The sequence below is a fragment of the Lepus europaeus genome, chromosome 6 (assembly GCF_033115175.1).
Source record: "Lepus europaeus isolate LE1 chromosome 6, mLepTim1.pri, whole genome shotgun sequence".
Lineage (NCBI taxonomy): Eukaryota > Metazoa > Chordata > Mammalia > Lagomorpha > Leporidae > Lepus > Lepus europaeus.
In genome coordinates this window covers 24,737,665-24,753,279 of record NC_084832.1, presented here as the reverse complement: position 1 = coordinate 24,753,279, position 15,615 = coordinate 24,737,665, and positions in this window count along the sequence as shown.

Here is a 15,615-nt window from a genome sequence, read left to right as displayed (position 1 = left end):
GAACGGCTAAACAGCCTAGCTTACCCCAACTTGTAGTTAGTTTAGGACCCGGCTTGGATCGACCCCAGGTGCTGTGAGCCCGCCCCGTGCTTACCCCAGAGCGCAGGAGCTACTTCTTGTATCTTTAACGGTCAGAGACCGTCTGGAGGACCGGGGGCAGTCGTTGCCTCGCCTACCACTCTCCCGGGAGCGGAAGCTCTGCCACGGGTGTCCGTCCAGACGCCCGTGGAGGGGGCGGAGCCCGGCTGGAGCCCCTCCCCTGGGAACTCAGTCGGCGGCGTCGGCGGGGTCGCTGTGCTCTGAGGCGGATGCCGCTGGGGAAGAACTTCGCGGGTCAGTCCAAGGCTCCCCTCAGTGGCTCCCGGGTAGGTGCTAAGGACCCCCGCCAGGGTCGGGATGGGTGCCGGAGACTGACAACCTGACGCGGGACGGACGGCCGAGGGTAGTGGTCCTGCCGCGCCCGGAGCCCGGGCCCGGTCTCCTTCAGCTGCGCGCCGGGCAGGGCGGGCGGCGACCTGGGGCTGGCGCCCCCTCAGGTGGGCGGCTCGGCGCGCACCACCTCGCGGTGTCTCCTCTCACGGGATCCTTAAGTTTCCCACACTTCACTTCCCGCGCGTTTGCCTCTCGGCCAGGGGAAAGGATATCTGGAATTTGCACGGCTTTTTGTCTCCGACCGGGCTACCGACCTGGCCTCACCGGGTCGCGGCCTCTCTTGCCCGCTATCCTTCAGAAGTGTTCCCTCAGGAGCCCTGACTCAACTCTCCCAGATAAGCCGAGAGGTTTTGGTATTAAGTTTGGGGCGGTTTGCCTAGCTGGGATCTCCGTTTCTTCAAATGGCCAAACAGGTGAATCGAATTGGATAACTTCTGAAATCCCTATTCTAGTGTATTTGTACTCAGTAAAGAAGGGAGACTAAGATTCAAAGGGTGATTGGCTAGTTTTTCTTTTGGAGGTAGATCACGAAGCTTTCTTGTCTGAAGCTGCATTTTGTGTGTTTTTAAGTACTGATTCCCGCTCTGGGGAGGGGAGAAAAAACCTTTTATTTGAAAAATCCTAATTACAAAAAACTGTGACTTCTACCTTTCTCAAAATGAACCGACTTTGAGTCAAATGAACACATCCCCTCAGCCCGTCTATGTCTGAGTTACTAATTAATCGTCCTTTTAGTCTTACAAATGCTAGTGACACATTTTGATATACTTTTCATCTACTTTTCTAAGAAAGATCTTAATATTGACCTTTGCCATTTGAAAGATTCAGTTAAGATGACAAAAATGCAGCATTTGGACTTGGTTACATTTTGGAGTGGGATACTTAAGCATTTAAAAATTTAACTTGTTTTTCAAAGTATATTTGCAAAGACTCGATAAAACTTTAGATTCCCTTACTGAGTGAAGGAAATGCCTAGGTTTTATCTGGTGAATAATTTGGCAGGCGTGTTCTCTAACAGCTGAAATGCTGATTGGCTTTGGGCAGTGGTCAGCACGTTCTCAAGTGATGTAAAGGTGTATTCAGAAATCAAGTGGATGAATCCCAGATGTAAATTGTTGGTTAGTTGGTTTGAACTCAAGAAGACCTCTCTCCTCTCTGCCCTGTAGGCGGTGTACTGGAGGAGTTTTCTTGTGTTTCCTCAGTTGTGTGCTATAATTGGACTCCCCACTTGTTGGCATTTATGAATCCCTCTTCTACCATTTTGTGGCCTCATCACAGTTCTAACCAGCAAGGACAAGGGACCCAGAATTCCTTGGTTGCTTAATCTCAGTGTTTTCTTAGGGATTCTATAACAGTGTACTACAAAGTAGGAAGCTTGGGTTTAATCCTCATCATAAGGAGGGCAATAGGCAATAGCTTGCTCTGTAGACTGGGGGTATTAAGAGCCATTTCTAGAACCTCCTGAGTAGCAACCTTCTTAGTTGCACTACCTGCTAGTGTCTTTCCAGGCTGGCTTGCCACGTTGATTGTACTGTTTTTGGCAGATGTCTCACATTACTGGTACCTCTACTGTTTAGGGATTTTCACTGTGGTTATACTTTTTTTTTTTTTTTTAAAGACTTTGTTTGAGAGATAAAGTTCAGACAGAGGGAGAAACTGAGAAAAAGGTCTTCCCATCTGCTGGTTCACTCCCCAAATGGTTGTAATGGCTGGAGCTGAGCCCAGGGGAAGCCAGGAGCTACTTCCGGATCTCTTACAAGGGTGCAGGGATCCAAGCACTTGGGCCTTCTTCCCTCTGCTTTCTCTTGCCATAGCTGAGAGCTGGATCGGAAAAGCAGCAGCCAGGAGACAAACCAACGCCCATATGGGATGCCAATGCCACAGGCAGAGGCTTAGCCTCCTATGCCACAGTGCTGGCCCCTGTAGTTCCTACTCTTATAGCTTCAATACACATTGCTTCACCCAAGAGCTACAGCCCTACTGCATAACTCTGCCTATCCTCAGACTCCCTTTTGAAGTTTTGATGGAAGCAGCTATAACTCCCTAACTCTAAGCAAGGTAGTAGCCTACTTAGTGCCTATAGATTCAGACAGTAGCATTCTGATTTCACAACCTGAAAATAACTTATTGAAGACAGGCTTAGGAGGCATAAACAAGAGATTAGCAATAGAAACAAGGAGACCCTTTGACTAAAAAACAGCTGTGAAGGGTCAAATTGTGGTATATTACCATAAATCATTGTACACTCTGTGGCAATATCTTCTAGGGCTAGTATTGGCTGGATATTCTGTGGCGCTCAGTGGATAATGAGCTCAACAGGTGGTGGTGTTAGTTCACCGAGGCAGCCCATAGTGCCTCTGGGGCCAAGCCCACCCTAGTCCTATGGCCAAAGCCAAGAGGAAGAGGTTTCTTCAGGAGAGGTGCCATTGCCATCATCTTTCCCCCTTCACTTCTGCTCCTTACTTCAAGACCTCAGAACATCCTGCCACTTCACTGGGGTCCTGTGTGGGAGGGATTCAGTAACTCACACCTGCTTCTTTTTTTTCCCCTTGGAAAGTTGGTTGGAATCTATGAACAGCTGCTTCCACAAGCTTGCCATCGGTGAGTTGGGTGGTTTATTTGCTTTCTGGCGACCTTTATTGACCCAGGCTCGGGAGTTCCATTCCTTCTAAATCAGCCACAGTTTGGGCAGCCCTCTGCACCATGGGAGCAAAACCCCACACCACTGGAGCAAAAACAGATAGCAGCTTCTCCTTTCACTGGGTAGGAGCATATTTAACAACAGTGTTCTTCAACTATACGAACAACCACATCAGGTCCAGCAAAGCCATCCACATAAATTGCATGCCTTATTCTCAGTTCCTGCAAGTACTCATGAATCTGTTCCAAATCTCTGCCAGTCTGTGCGAGGTGAGCCTGTAACTCCAGCCTCTCTGGCTCATAGCAGCAGTGACCATCTGCCTTTAGCCTCTTGTTTGCTTCAACAGGCCTCTTCCCTTTATGATCTTAGGGTTTCTAACAAATCTGGTGATTTGGGGGGCTTCTCTATCCTCTTGCTTTGGACTCCGGTTCTCCAGTGGCTGGGCATCCTAGAACTATACTGAGCCACAGACCCACCCTGGGATTTTCCCGGCTGAAAACCCCTTTTTTCAAAGTCTCTGTCCCAACAGACTCTGCAACAGGGGAAGTCTTCATAATATCCTGGCTGCTATGCAAGTTGTCACACAATGGAAGTCCAGTGTCCGAAGGCTCACACATAATGTTCATTAATTTCAGAGAAACTTCCTGAAAGTGCAAACTGAAGACACAGAAACTTTACTTATGGAGGGACCGATGGCGGCAAATTCATCAGTGATCTGCACTTCCCTGCCAGAGTGTACAATGTTAAACAGTACATGAGTGAACAAGCACAACTGGTTTATGGTTGAACCAGCTGGGGGTGTCCTCAGTTTTCTACAAGTTACAGCTCTAATAGGCTTACATTTCCCTCCACAATCCCCACTGCATTCTAAGATTATTACCCTGGGATGGAAGAAAGACTATTCCAGAGCCCACACCCAATGCATAGAATGCTATTTGTCATGGGGAAAGGGTTGTATTATGAGCCTTCTCTATAGAAGGCTGGTGATAAATTGTTGATGGTGGTGAGATAGAGAGGTTTGGGGACTTTTGCTAAATCGACTTATTAGAATTCTAGAGTAAACTAGCTTCTGCAATGTTACGGACAGAGGACTAAAGTCAGGCCTAGTAAAGCAGAGGATTCAAGAGCCTGGATAAAGTTTAGATCAAAAAATAGTTTGTCACTCATCATATTGGATTAAGACCCACCACAATGACCTAGTATGTACTTGATTGCATCTGCAAACACCGTATTTCCCAGTGAGATGAAATTGACAGCTATCTAGGGTTAGAATTTCAACATGTTTTTGGCAGATGCAGCTGTGTACTGTTTTTTTTTTTTTCTATACTTTAATGGAATTGTAAAACCAGAGATCAGATTTTCATAGGAGATATAAAGTCTATAAACCAGCCTTCACAGTAGCCCAAGTACATTACTTTTTAAGTGGAGATAAATACAACAAGAAAATATTTTCCTGCAAACATTTTATATTGGAACCTAATTCTTTGTATTTGCTTTTCTAAGGAGCTCAAAGTACTTCACAAATGCTATCTCATCGATCTGTATTATTTAAAGCCCGGACCAGTTCCTGCTTTTGTTGCTATTTCTCCTAACATACTTAAATTTGATCTTGCTAATTGAGAGATTAATTTCACATGTTTTGTTGGCAGTCTCGGTCTTCTGTATGAAATCTCTAATTCATATAGGAAAGACATTTTTTTACTCTCTGGGTAACTGTATAGGAAGCATTTGCTCTCACTTATGGTGCTTAGTTTTAATACCCAAAACACATTTTTTTTATGAGTTTTCAATTACTGGTAATATATATATAGTCATTTTCTTTTATCTTGACAGTTGGAATATTTTTAAAATTTCTATTAAAAAAATCTTATTCTAAATTATCTAAGATTTTTTTTTTTGATAGTATGTTCTTAGCTTGTTTTTTCCTGTCCCAGTTATTTGGTTGAATAATGTTGAGCTTGATGTAATCATCCAGGTGATGGGATTAAGCAAAGGGGAAAACTTTTTTTTTTTTTTAGATTTTTAAAAATTTATTTGAAAGGCAGAGTTACACAGAAGAGAGGGAGAGGGAGAGAAAAAGAGAAAGAGGGAAAGAGAGGTCTTCCATATGCTGGTTCACTCCCCAAGTGGTCGCAACAGCCAGAGTTGTGCCGATCCAAAGCCAGGGGCCAGGAGCTTCCTCCAGGTCTCCCACGTGGGTTCAGGGGCCCAAAGATTTGGTCCCTCTTCTACTACTTTCCCAGGCCACAGCAGAGAGCTGGATCAGAAGAGGAGAAGCCGAGACTCGAACCAACACCCATATAGGATGCTGGCACTGCAGGCGGCATCTTTACCCACTATGACACAGCACCGGCCCTGGAAAACGTGGGCTGTCACTGAGTCCAAAAGAAGACAGAAGAAAAATTGTGTATTCCTTTCAATATACATATTTTAAAAATTTAGGATGATTGGATGTTTACAAAAATCAAGTAGTAAAAGAAGTGGATCATGGTTCATGCTGATTATTTGTAGTTTATTTAATGTATCTTTATGACATTGATTTTTCTGGGAATTGTAAGTTATTTAGTGTGTTTTTAGAAGCAAAGATGATTCATTGGAGTATTGCAAATGTTGCATCCACATCTCATTTCTCTTATTACCATTTCTCAGTAGTGTGGTGTATTTGTTATAATTCATGAATCAGTATTATAGTTTGCACTTTATTCATACTTCTTTAGCTTTTACCTTATGTTCATGATACAATATTACACTGAGTTATGTCTCCTTGGGATACTCCATATTGTGACAGTTTTCTTTGCTAGTTTTGGTTATATCCTTGTTGACTTCTGGGCATTGTCTTGGCCACTCACATATGTTATTTCATGTGATTCTCAGAATAACTGAGAAGTGGAATTAGCTCTGTTTTAACTAAAAATGTTAGACTATTTTTCTGAAGTATTAGAAAATTATGGAACTATGAGTGGAACCCAGTCACTGACTTTCCAAAATCCATGCTGTTGTCTTGATCTTTCTAGCCCCTGCACTGTATGTTCAATATTAAAGTGTCCATGTCTGAACAATATTTTAGTCAACTCAAGGTTTCTTAATCTTGGTGCTGTTGACCTTTTCTTTGTGTATGGGCTGTTCTTTTCATTATAAGGATGTTTATCAAAATTCCTGGCTCCTATTCAGTGATAGAATTATTCCTACCTTCCCACCCTCCTCCAGTCTCATGGTAGTGAACAACAAAATATGTCTTCAGATATTGTCAAGTGTCCTACTTACAAGGAAATTGCACACTGAGAATCAATGGATTAACACTTTAAAATGTTTTCAGTAGATAGCAATAATTTATAATGTGTCGAATAGGCTGTACTAACTTGGAACTATAAAGCAATTAATTGGACTTCCAAACACTGGGAACATTTGAAGCAAATGCATTAGCATTGCTGTTTCTTAAATACTTTAACTGACTGTAACATAGTTTCTTAAACTTCTTAACGTTTTGTGGAAAATCTGAACTGAGTTTTTCAGCCCAGCATAAAGCATGGTATAAAAAAAAATTATTCATTTAGATGTACTGTGTTTGTAACTGCAGTTACATTCACTTCACATTGAGGGTCCATTGTTAAAATGTGTGTATTGATCTACTTTTATGGATTTTAATATACTCTTTGAAGTGATTTTAGACAAAAAATCCTGTAAGTACTTTTTACAAAATAAAGGGTCATAATTGATGCTAACTGTGGATCATGGTTCATGCTGATTATTTGTAGTTTATTTGACGTATCTTTATGACATTGATTTTTCTGGGAATTATAGTAAGTTATTTAGTGTGTTTTTAGAAGCAAAGATGAGTCATTGGAGTATTGCAAATGTTACATCTGTGTTTAATACTATAAGTGCAAATGTTGTTGCTACTCTTTTGGTTGATTTCAAATGCCTACCAAGGACAGATCTTAGATTTTTGAAAAATAGCTACTTTTAAGCAAAAAGAAAATCCTTCAAAAATGAATATTAACTTTCTTAGATTTATATAAAGCTGAAAAGCATGTGTAATTTGCTGCATAGTTCTTGCTAGAGCAGTTTCTGTAGGCCAGCTTGCAAAAGCTTTGTCTGTTGGGGTCATATTTGTCTTTGTGTTTCATTTCTTTTAGGTCTTTCCTATTTAGTGTCCATTCAAATCTAAATGGATAGGGGTATCATTTCCATCTCTACAATGCAAGGAATCATTATCTGAAACTAGCCTTTAGTATTGAGCACATGTATTAGTAAATGAAGAAATACCAAGATTAAATGTCTTAACCAGGGTTATCACAGCAGGTCACTAGTCTTTGATTCCTTGATCATGATGCTGCTAGAAAAAATGCTTTATTTATGTAAATATATGCATCTTTATACTTCTTATGAATTTTTGAATGAGTGCCCATATCATGTTGAAAGTGAGATTTGAGGATGAGCCAAAGCTTAAATGGTGATTGTTAGATTTATCAATGTGTACAATGAATGCTTTGGTTCCTTAAATACCACTTAGAAATAATAATCTTAGTGAGCCATAGTCAATTATACAAATACTCATTTCCACTCTTACGTTGTTTCAGATGGTAACCGATAGCTTCCAACTGGCATGAGGAGGGGGCTGGGATTAAGTGGATGGGGGATTGTGTCCACTTGAAAAAACCAGCATTAAAACAAAGCATACTAACCTGGGGTGGGTTTTTTCTTATTTATGAAAGTACTTGGATGAACTTGATTGCAACATTACCAGAGGTGGTGAAGCTTGAGAGGTGATATCCCAGGATACATCTGTTGGTAGCTAATGATCAGAACAGAGGGACCAGAAAGTACTGTCTGTATTTTTTTTTTTTTTTACAGGCAGAGTGGACAGTGAGAGAGAGAGAGAGAGAAAGGTCTTCCTTTACCATTGGTTCACCCTCCAGTGGCCACTGCGGCTGGCGCACTGATCTGAAGCCAGGAGCCAGGTGCTTCCCCTGGTCTCCCATGCGGGTGCAGGGCCCAAGCACTTGGGCCATCCTCCACTGCACTCCCAGGCCACAGCAGAGAGCTGGCCTGGAAGAGGGGCAGCCCGGACAGAATCTGGTGATCCAACCGGGACTAGAACCCGGGGTGCCAGCACCGTAGGCAGAGGATTAACCAATTGAGCCGCAGCGCCAGCCTGTCTTGTATTCTTACTGGAGGACTCTGAAACCATTGTATAGTTCACAGGTGCATACCATCTTCTAATATGTTCTTAAATTGTATATGCAGTGTAATTTAACCTGAAAAACTTATGAATTCCCCTGTTTATGCAGAAGATTTATAGGGAGAAATTTATTCTACAGCTGATATTATTTACCTTCTAATTCTCTTATGAAGATTAGCTTTTTATGTAATTTTGATATTTATATCCCTTCCCATTTTTATCCTCTTCAGTTGTAATTGATTTTAAGTGACTTAGCCTTATCTTTTAGAATTTGTAACTAATCCACGTGCTACCATTAATGGGGAAATATATAAATCACTAGTCCAGAAGTCTGTTATGCTGGGACTTAAAATGCAGGCTGACCTCCATGATTTGAATCTTTGTCTGTCTTTGCCGTTTTACTACTTGTGCATGCATACCACTACAGGAATTTATGTTAGCATTTTGTATTGGCTCTTCAGTGCTTTACTTTTTAATTTTTACTTATTCAGAGGCAAAAGAACCCATCTTTCCACTGGTTAACTATTCAGATGTATACAATAGCAGGGACTGGTTTGGGCTAGAACTGGTCAGAATCTAATCCAGCTCTCACATGGGTAGCAGGAATCCAGTTTCTTGAACCATCACCATTGCCTCCTAGGCTGTACATTATAGAAAAGATGAAATTGGAAGCCAGAGCAAAGTACAGAACCTGGTACTCTGATGTGTGACACGAGTGTTGTAACTGGTAGATTAAACACTTGACTTTGCTTAGTGTTTTTAACTTGGTTAAAGGTTCATAAATAGTAAAATTGTTTTCTAATTTTGTTGTTGTAAAAACATTTCACTTAATCTAGGTCTCCAGTGAGAGGTTAACAGGATTTTCAGTAACTCACTTTAATATTTAACTATTACAAAGACATAGTGTATATTTTCTTACCCTGTAACTGAGGTGTGGACAGAATGGTCCTATCCTGTAAAATTTCTGTATTGCATCCAAAATCCTCAGTTTAGATATACTTGGAGATGAGAGCACCAAAGAAATAATCAAGATTAAATAAAATGTTGTTTGGGGCTTTGTTCCAAAAAAGAATAATGTCCTCATAGGAAGAGAGACCAGAGAGTCCCTAGGGTATGAACCAAGGAGAGGTGCTATCTACAAGCCAGGAAGAGAGTTGTTGCCAAAAACCAAATCAGCTAAAACTTTGATCTTAAGACTTCTTAGCCTCCATAACTCTTGAAAAAATATCTGTAGCTTAAGCCACCCAGTTAATGTATTTTGTCATGGCAGTGTAAGCATACTAGTCCATGAGGATATTTATTTGCCTTACTGAAATCAAATTTTCTGAAAATGGGATTTTTAAAAAAGATTTATTTATTTATTTATTTATTTATTTGAAATAGTTACACAGAAAGAGAAGGAGAGGCAGAGAAAGAGAGAGAGGTCTTCCATCTTCTGGTTCACTCCCCAACTGGTTGCAGTGGCCAGAGCTGGGCTGATCTGAAGCCAGCAGCTTCCTCAAGGTCTCCCAGGTGGGTGCAGGGCCCCAAGGACTTGCGCCATCTTCCACTGCTTTCCCAGGCCATAGCAGAGAGCTGGATGGGAAGTGGAGCAGCCAGGACTCGAACTGGCTGAAACGGTGCCCATATAGGATGCTAGCATGGTAGGCTGGGACTTTACCCACTACACCACAGCACCGGCATGGAAAATAAGGATTTTGATTACTTCACTAAAAAGTTTGTTAGGCTCAGCTTTCTCTCATTTAGTCCTAACTTACTGCAAATACTCAGATATTAACTATTACTAATAAAATGGGTATTTAGAACAAAACATTCATGAATAGGTGTTGAATACATTTAAATCATATTTGTAATCAGTATTTTAGAAAATTTAGTTCATAATTCACACTCATTGTGGCTTTAGGTAGTATGTAACTGCTGGGTTATGGAAACTAGAAATGACTTTACCTAATTTTGAGGGTCCACCAAATGCCTTTTTCTGACTTTTCAGTGCTACCAATGATATAGTTCTAGCTTGATATCTAGATTTTCATAATTCTCTTCTTGAAAGGGCATACACTATCTGGAAGACTGGCAATAAATTACCTTTGTATAGTAGATGGTTATCGTCAATTTAAAAATATTACTTTGGGGTTTGCATTGTGGCGTGATGGCAGAGTCACTGCCTGCAATGCTAGCATCTCATTTGGGGGTGGTTCATGTCCTGGCTGCTCCACTTCTGATCCAGCTCCCTGCTAATAGCCTGAAAAAAAAAAAAAAAAAACACTGAAAGATTGCCCATGTGTTTGGGCACCTGCACCTACATGGGCGCCAGATTCTGTCCCAGTTGCTCCTCTTCCAGTCCAGCTCTCTGCTGTGGCCCGGGAAGGCAATGGAGGATGGCCCAAGTGCTTGGACCCTGCGCCCGCATGACTGACCAGGAGGAAGCACCTGGCTCCTGGCTTTGGATCGGCGCGGTGCGCCGGCTATAGCCACCATTTGGGAGGTGAATCAACAGAAGGAAGACCTTTCTCTCTGTCTCTCTCACTAACTCTGCCTGTCAAAATAAAAAAAAAAAAAAGGTAAACATCATTGAATTTGAATCATGAAAAATAAGGATAGGCAAAATTTCCAAACATCATACTGGGATTTGGATTTAAGGTCTTCATGATTTCAAAGCATTTATCAGTCAGCATAATACATCGAGACACAGACACACACAAACACAGTAACCCCAAAAAGTTAACAGAAATTGAAAAATATGTAAATGAGGGCTCTTCAAAAGTTTCATGGAAAATACATAAAATGAAAAAATTCATGGATTTTAAGATTTTTTTGCACCATGTTTTATTTTCCATGAACTATTTGAAATCCCCTCATATATGCTCTGTGTGTATATTTTATGTATACTTTTTTCAGTAATAAAATTTTGGTTTCTTGTTATGCAGGCTTATGAGTTAAATACTTTAGAATCAGTGCAAACAATGTGATTCTTGCTTAATAGGAAATTATAAACTATCACAACATTAGGGTGGGGACAGAAATGAAACAGTATTTCATTCAAACAAAAAGCAAGCAGACTTTGGAAAGTCTGTAACCACTGTACTGTTCCCAGTATGATGTTTGGAAATTTTGCTTACCCTTATTTTTCATGATTCAAATTCAATGATGTTTACCTTTTTTTTTTTGTTTGTTTGTTTGTTTTTGACAGGCAGAGTTAGTGAGAGAGAGAAGGGTCTTCCTTCTGTTGATTCACCTCCCAAATGGTGGCTACGGCCGGCGCACCGTGCCGATCCAAAGCCAGGAGCCAGGTGCTTCCTCCTGGTCAGTCATGCGGGCACAGGGGCCCAAGCACTTGGGCCATCCTCCATTGCCTTCCCGGGCTACAGCAGAGAGCTGGACTGGAAGAGGAGAAACTGGGACAGAATCTGGTGCCCATATGGGATGCTGGCGCCACAGGCAGAGGATTAACCAAGTGAGCCAGGGCGCTGCCCTCTGATGTTTACCTCTTAAAAATTGTTATGTAGATAATTTATGTAAGAGTGCCTTGTATATAATTGAAAAATTCCTACTTAAAAAAAATTGAGAGGCAAAGTTACAGAGAAAAGGAGAGACAGATTTCTTCCATCTGTTAGTTCACTTCCCAAATGGCCGCAGCAGTGGGAGCTGTGCCAATCCGAAGCCAGGAGCCAGGATACTCTTCTGGGTCTCCCATGTGGGTGCACGGGCCCAAGGACTTGGGCCATTTTCCACTGCTTTCCCAGGCCACAGCAGAGAACTGGATCAGAAGTGGAGCAGCTGGGTCTCAAACCAGCGCTCATATGGGATGGTGGCACTGCAGGCAGATGCTTAACCTACTGTGCCACAGTGCCTTCCTTCTTTTGTCCTCGTTGTCATCTGAAACCTTTTTTCTCTCCCTTTCCGATTTCACTTCTTAGCTGTTGTCACACAGGTGCTACTGCTGGCATTCTGCCTATTCTTTCACAACACCCTCCCACTTCAGGGCCTTTGCTTGCTCTATTCTCTACTTCCCAGATATCTGTAAAATTGACTTCTTCCTTTCAGTCAAGTTTCTGTTAAGATATCACCTATCAGAGAGGTCTTTCTGATATCCCACTTAAAATGTTTTCCTTACTCTTTTTCACATTCCTTTCACTGAGGTAACATAGTTGATTTATTGTCTGTTCCTATAAAGTAAAGGTACATAGAAATGAGGACTTTATTTTCTTTGCTGTTGTACCCTGGTACATATGACAGTATTTGGCCTGTGAGTAAAGTTTAGAAAGTTGTGAAAAAATGGCATTAAAAGATAAGTTTATTTTGGTGGAAAAATCTTGAAATCTAGTTAATAGTTTTTCCATAAAATGTAGTAGATCAGCCGGCGCCATGGCTCAACAGGCTAATCCTCCGCCTTGCGGCGCTGGCACACCAGGTTCTAGTCCCAGTTGGGGCATCGGATTCTGTCCCGGTTGCCCCTCTTCCAGGCCAGCTCTCTGCTATGGCCCAGGAGTGCAGTGGAGGATGGCCCAAGTCCTTGGGCCCTGCACCCCATGGGAGACCAGGAGAAGCACCTGGCTCCTGGCTTCGGATCAGCGTGGTGTGCCGGCCAAGGCGGCCACTGGAGGGTGAACCAACGGCAAAGGAAGACCTTTTTCTCTGTCTCTCTCTCTCTCTCACTGTCGACTCTACCTGTCAAAAATAAAAAAAAAGTAGATAATAAATGCTTTTGTCTTCTCTCTTTATTATAGTACTCATTAATAATTTTACAGGTTTTTTCTTTCTCCTTCAGTATGAAAACAAGACCCTATACAGTTTTACTGATGTAGATACTTTATAATGCCCCTAGACTTCCAGAGTCTTTGTCTTCCTCCTTAGCTTAAAGCTTTTTCCCTTATAAAATATTTTTTAAAAAAGACTTATTGGGGCCAGCACTGTAGTGCAGCAGGTTAAAGCCCTGGCCTGTAGCACTGGAATCCTATTTGGGTGCCGGTTCAAGTCCTGGCTGCTTTACTTCCAGCTGATCCAGCTCCCAGCTGGTGCATCTGGGGAAACAGTGGAGGATGGTCCAAGTCTTTGGGCCCTGCACCCACGTGAGAGACACAGAAGAAGCTCCTAGCTTCAGATCAGTTCAGTTCTTACCATTGTGGCCATTTGGGAAGTGAACCAGTGGATGGAACACCTCTCTATCTTTTCCTCTGTCTCTGTAACTCTTTCAAATAAATAAGAAATTTAATTATTTATGTAAAAGACAGAATGATGGAGAGCAGTCACTTCCATAAATTGGTTCACTCCCCAAATGGCCACAGTACCCAAGGCTGGACTAGACCAAAACCAGTTGCCACAAATCCCACCTTGGTCTTCCACATGAATGGCAGAGACCCAAGTACTTGAACCATTATCTGCTGCCTTTCCAGGCACACTAGCCAGAAGCTGGAACCCACATTCCAATATGCAATACTGGTATCTCCAGTAGCTACTTAACCTGTTGTGCTGTATCTGACCCCCCTCCTGCAAACTCTTACTAAAATGAACTCAATAAATCGAGGGAGTGAAGAATTAGGTCTGGCTGGTCCTGTAGGGTCCTAAATCATGAAGCAGATAAGATCATTTATCTCCTCTGTAGATAAGATTTTGATGTTAGACCTTACATATTTTTTTTAAAGATTTACATAGTGTTCGAAAGGCAGAACAGAAAGATGCACACATGAGCATTCAGAGATAGCCAACATCCATCCTCTGGTTCGATTTCCAAAATGTTCACAACAGCCAGGGCTGGGCCAAGATGAAACCAGGAACTATATCTTAGTCTCCCACCTGGGTGTCAGGCCCTTAGCATTTGGATCATCTTCCACTGGGCCTTCCTAGGCACTTAGAAGGAAGCTGGATTAGAAGCAGGGCATCCAGGACTTGAACCAGCGTCCTGATATGAGATGCTGGCATTGGAAGTAGCAACTTAATTTTCTGAGCCACAGTGCTGGCTCCCAGGACTTGTGTTGAGGATTTGTTTTTCAGGAACCCCAGAATTTGAATAAAAAGTAACTACCACTTGAATATAGGCATCAGACTGACTGCAGCCTACTTTGTATTATCAAAATCTATCCCCGCCCCCCATTATGACCATCCTATCACTGACCAAAGGAGTTCATGGACACATGGACCAATCAGGTATTTGCACATGAGCTAAACAACACACTGGTCAACTTCAGTTTCAATCTGTAGAAGTCCTTAAAAAATAGCTGCCCATACCCCTTGTTTTGCAGTTTGCCTGTAAATATGTTCTTTACATCCCTGATGTAAATGATTAACTTCTTGTATTTCACAAGCAGGCACAACCTTTGACTTTGACTTCTTTTGCCTGGTGTATGTCATGAGGTAGGGAGTATAGATTTTAAAATAGTTAAAACTAAATAATAAATGTATTGAAATTTTGAAAGTATGTATAACTTTTATCTGTATGAAATGTCAATAAATTAGACAAAAGTATGAATTTTTTAATTTAAAATCAAGTTGGGAACACTAACTGTTTATTTGGTGCTTTGTATACAAGGATCAATAACAATTCCTTTCCTCTAGTGCTTCATGATTTTCTATTTTAATTTTTGACATACATTGATTTTGTTGTTGAAGTAATAATGATTATAAATTCCTCTTTGTATTGGTAAAAATTTCTCCCCATTTAAGATTGAATGCATTATGAGTACTATAGAAAAAGTCTGTTTAATTCAACTATTCATTTATGGAAAGGGTCATGTCTATCAAAAATTTTTAAAATATGCAAAGTCTTGAGACTTGCCATTTTTTTTCTCTACTAATGCATCTTTACTTACATGAGGTTCATGGCCCTTTAAATATCCTATAGCAATGTCAGAGATTGTAGTTGTTTGTAATGATTCTGCATTGCTCTGGTCAATTGCCATTCATCTGCTTTTATAGGTGAACCTGGTATTTTATTCAGCCTTGATTATGCTTTAAAATGTAAAATCATGGTATTCAGATATTTTGTTTTACCATTTAGATGTATATTACAATATATACGTATTATTTATATAATTCTTTTTTTAAAGATTTATTTATGTATTTGAAAGACCTGGAGAGAGAGATCTTCCATCTGCTGTTTCACTCCCCAGATTGCTACAGTGGCTGGGGCTGTGCCCGGCCTAAGCCAGTAGCTTCATCCACATCTCAGGTGAGGATGCAGGGGCCCAAGTACTTGGATCCTACTTCACTGCTTCCCTAGGCACATCAGCAGGGAGCTGGATTAGAAGTGGAGCAGTTGAGACTTGAACTGGTGCTTATGTGGGTTGCTGGTGTTACAGGCAGCCAGTTAACCTGCTGTGCTGCCATGGCAATTTGTATATGTAATTCTTGAGAATCACTGTAT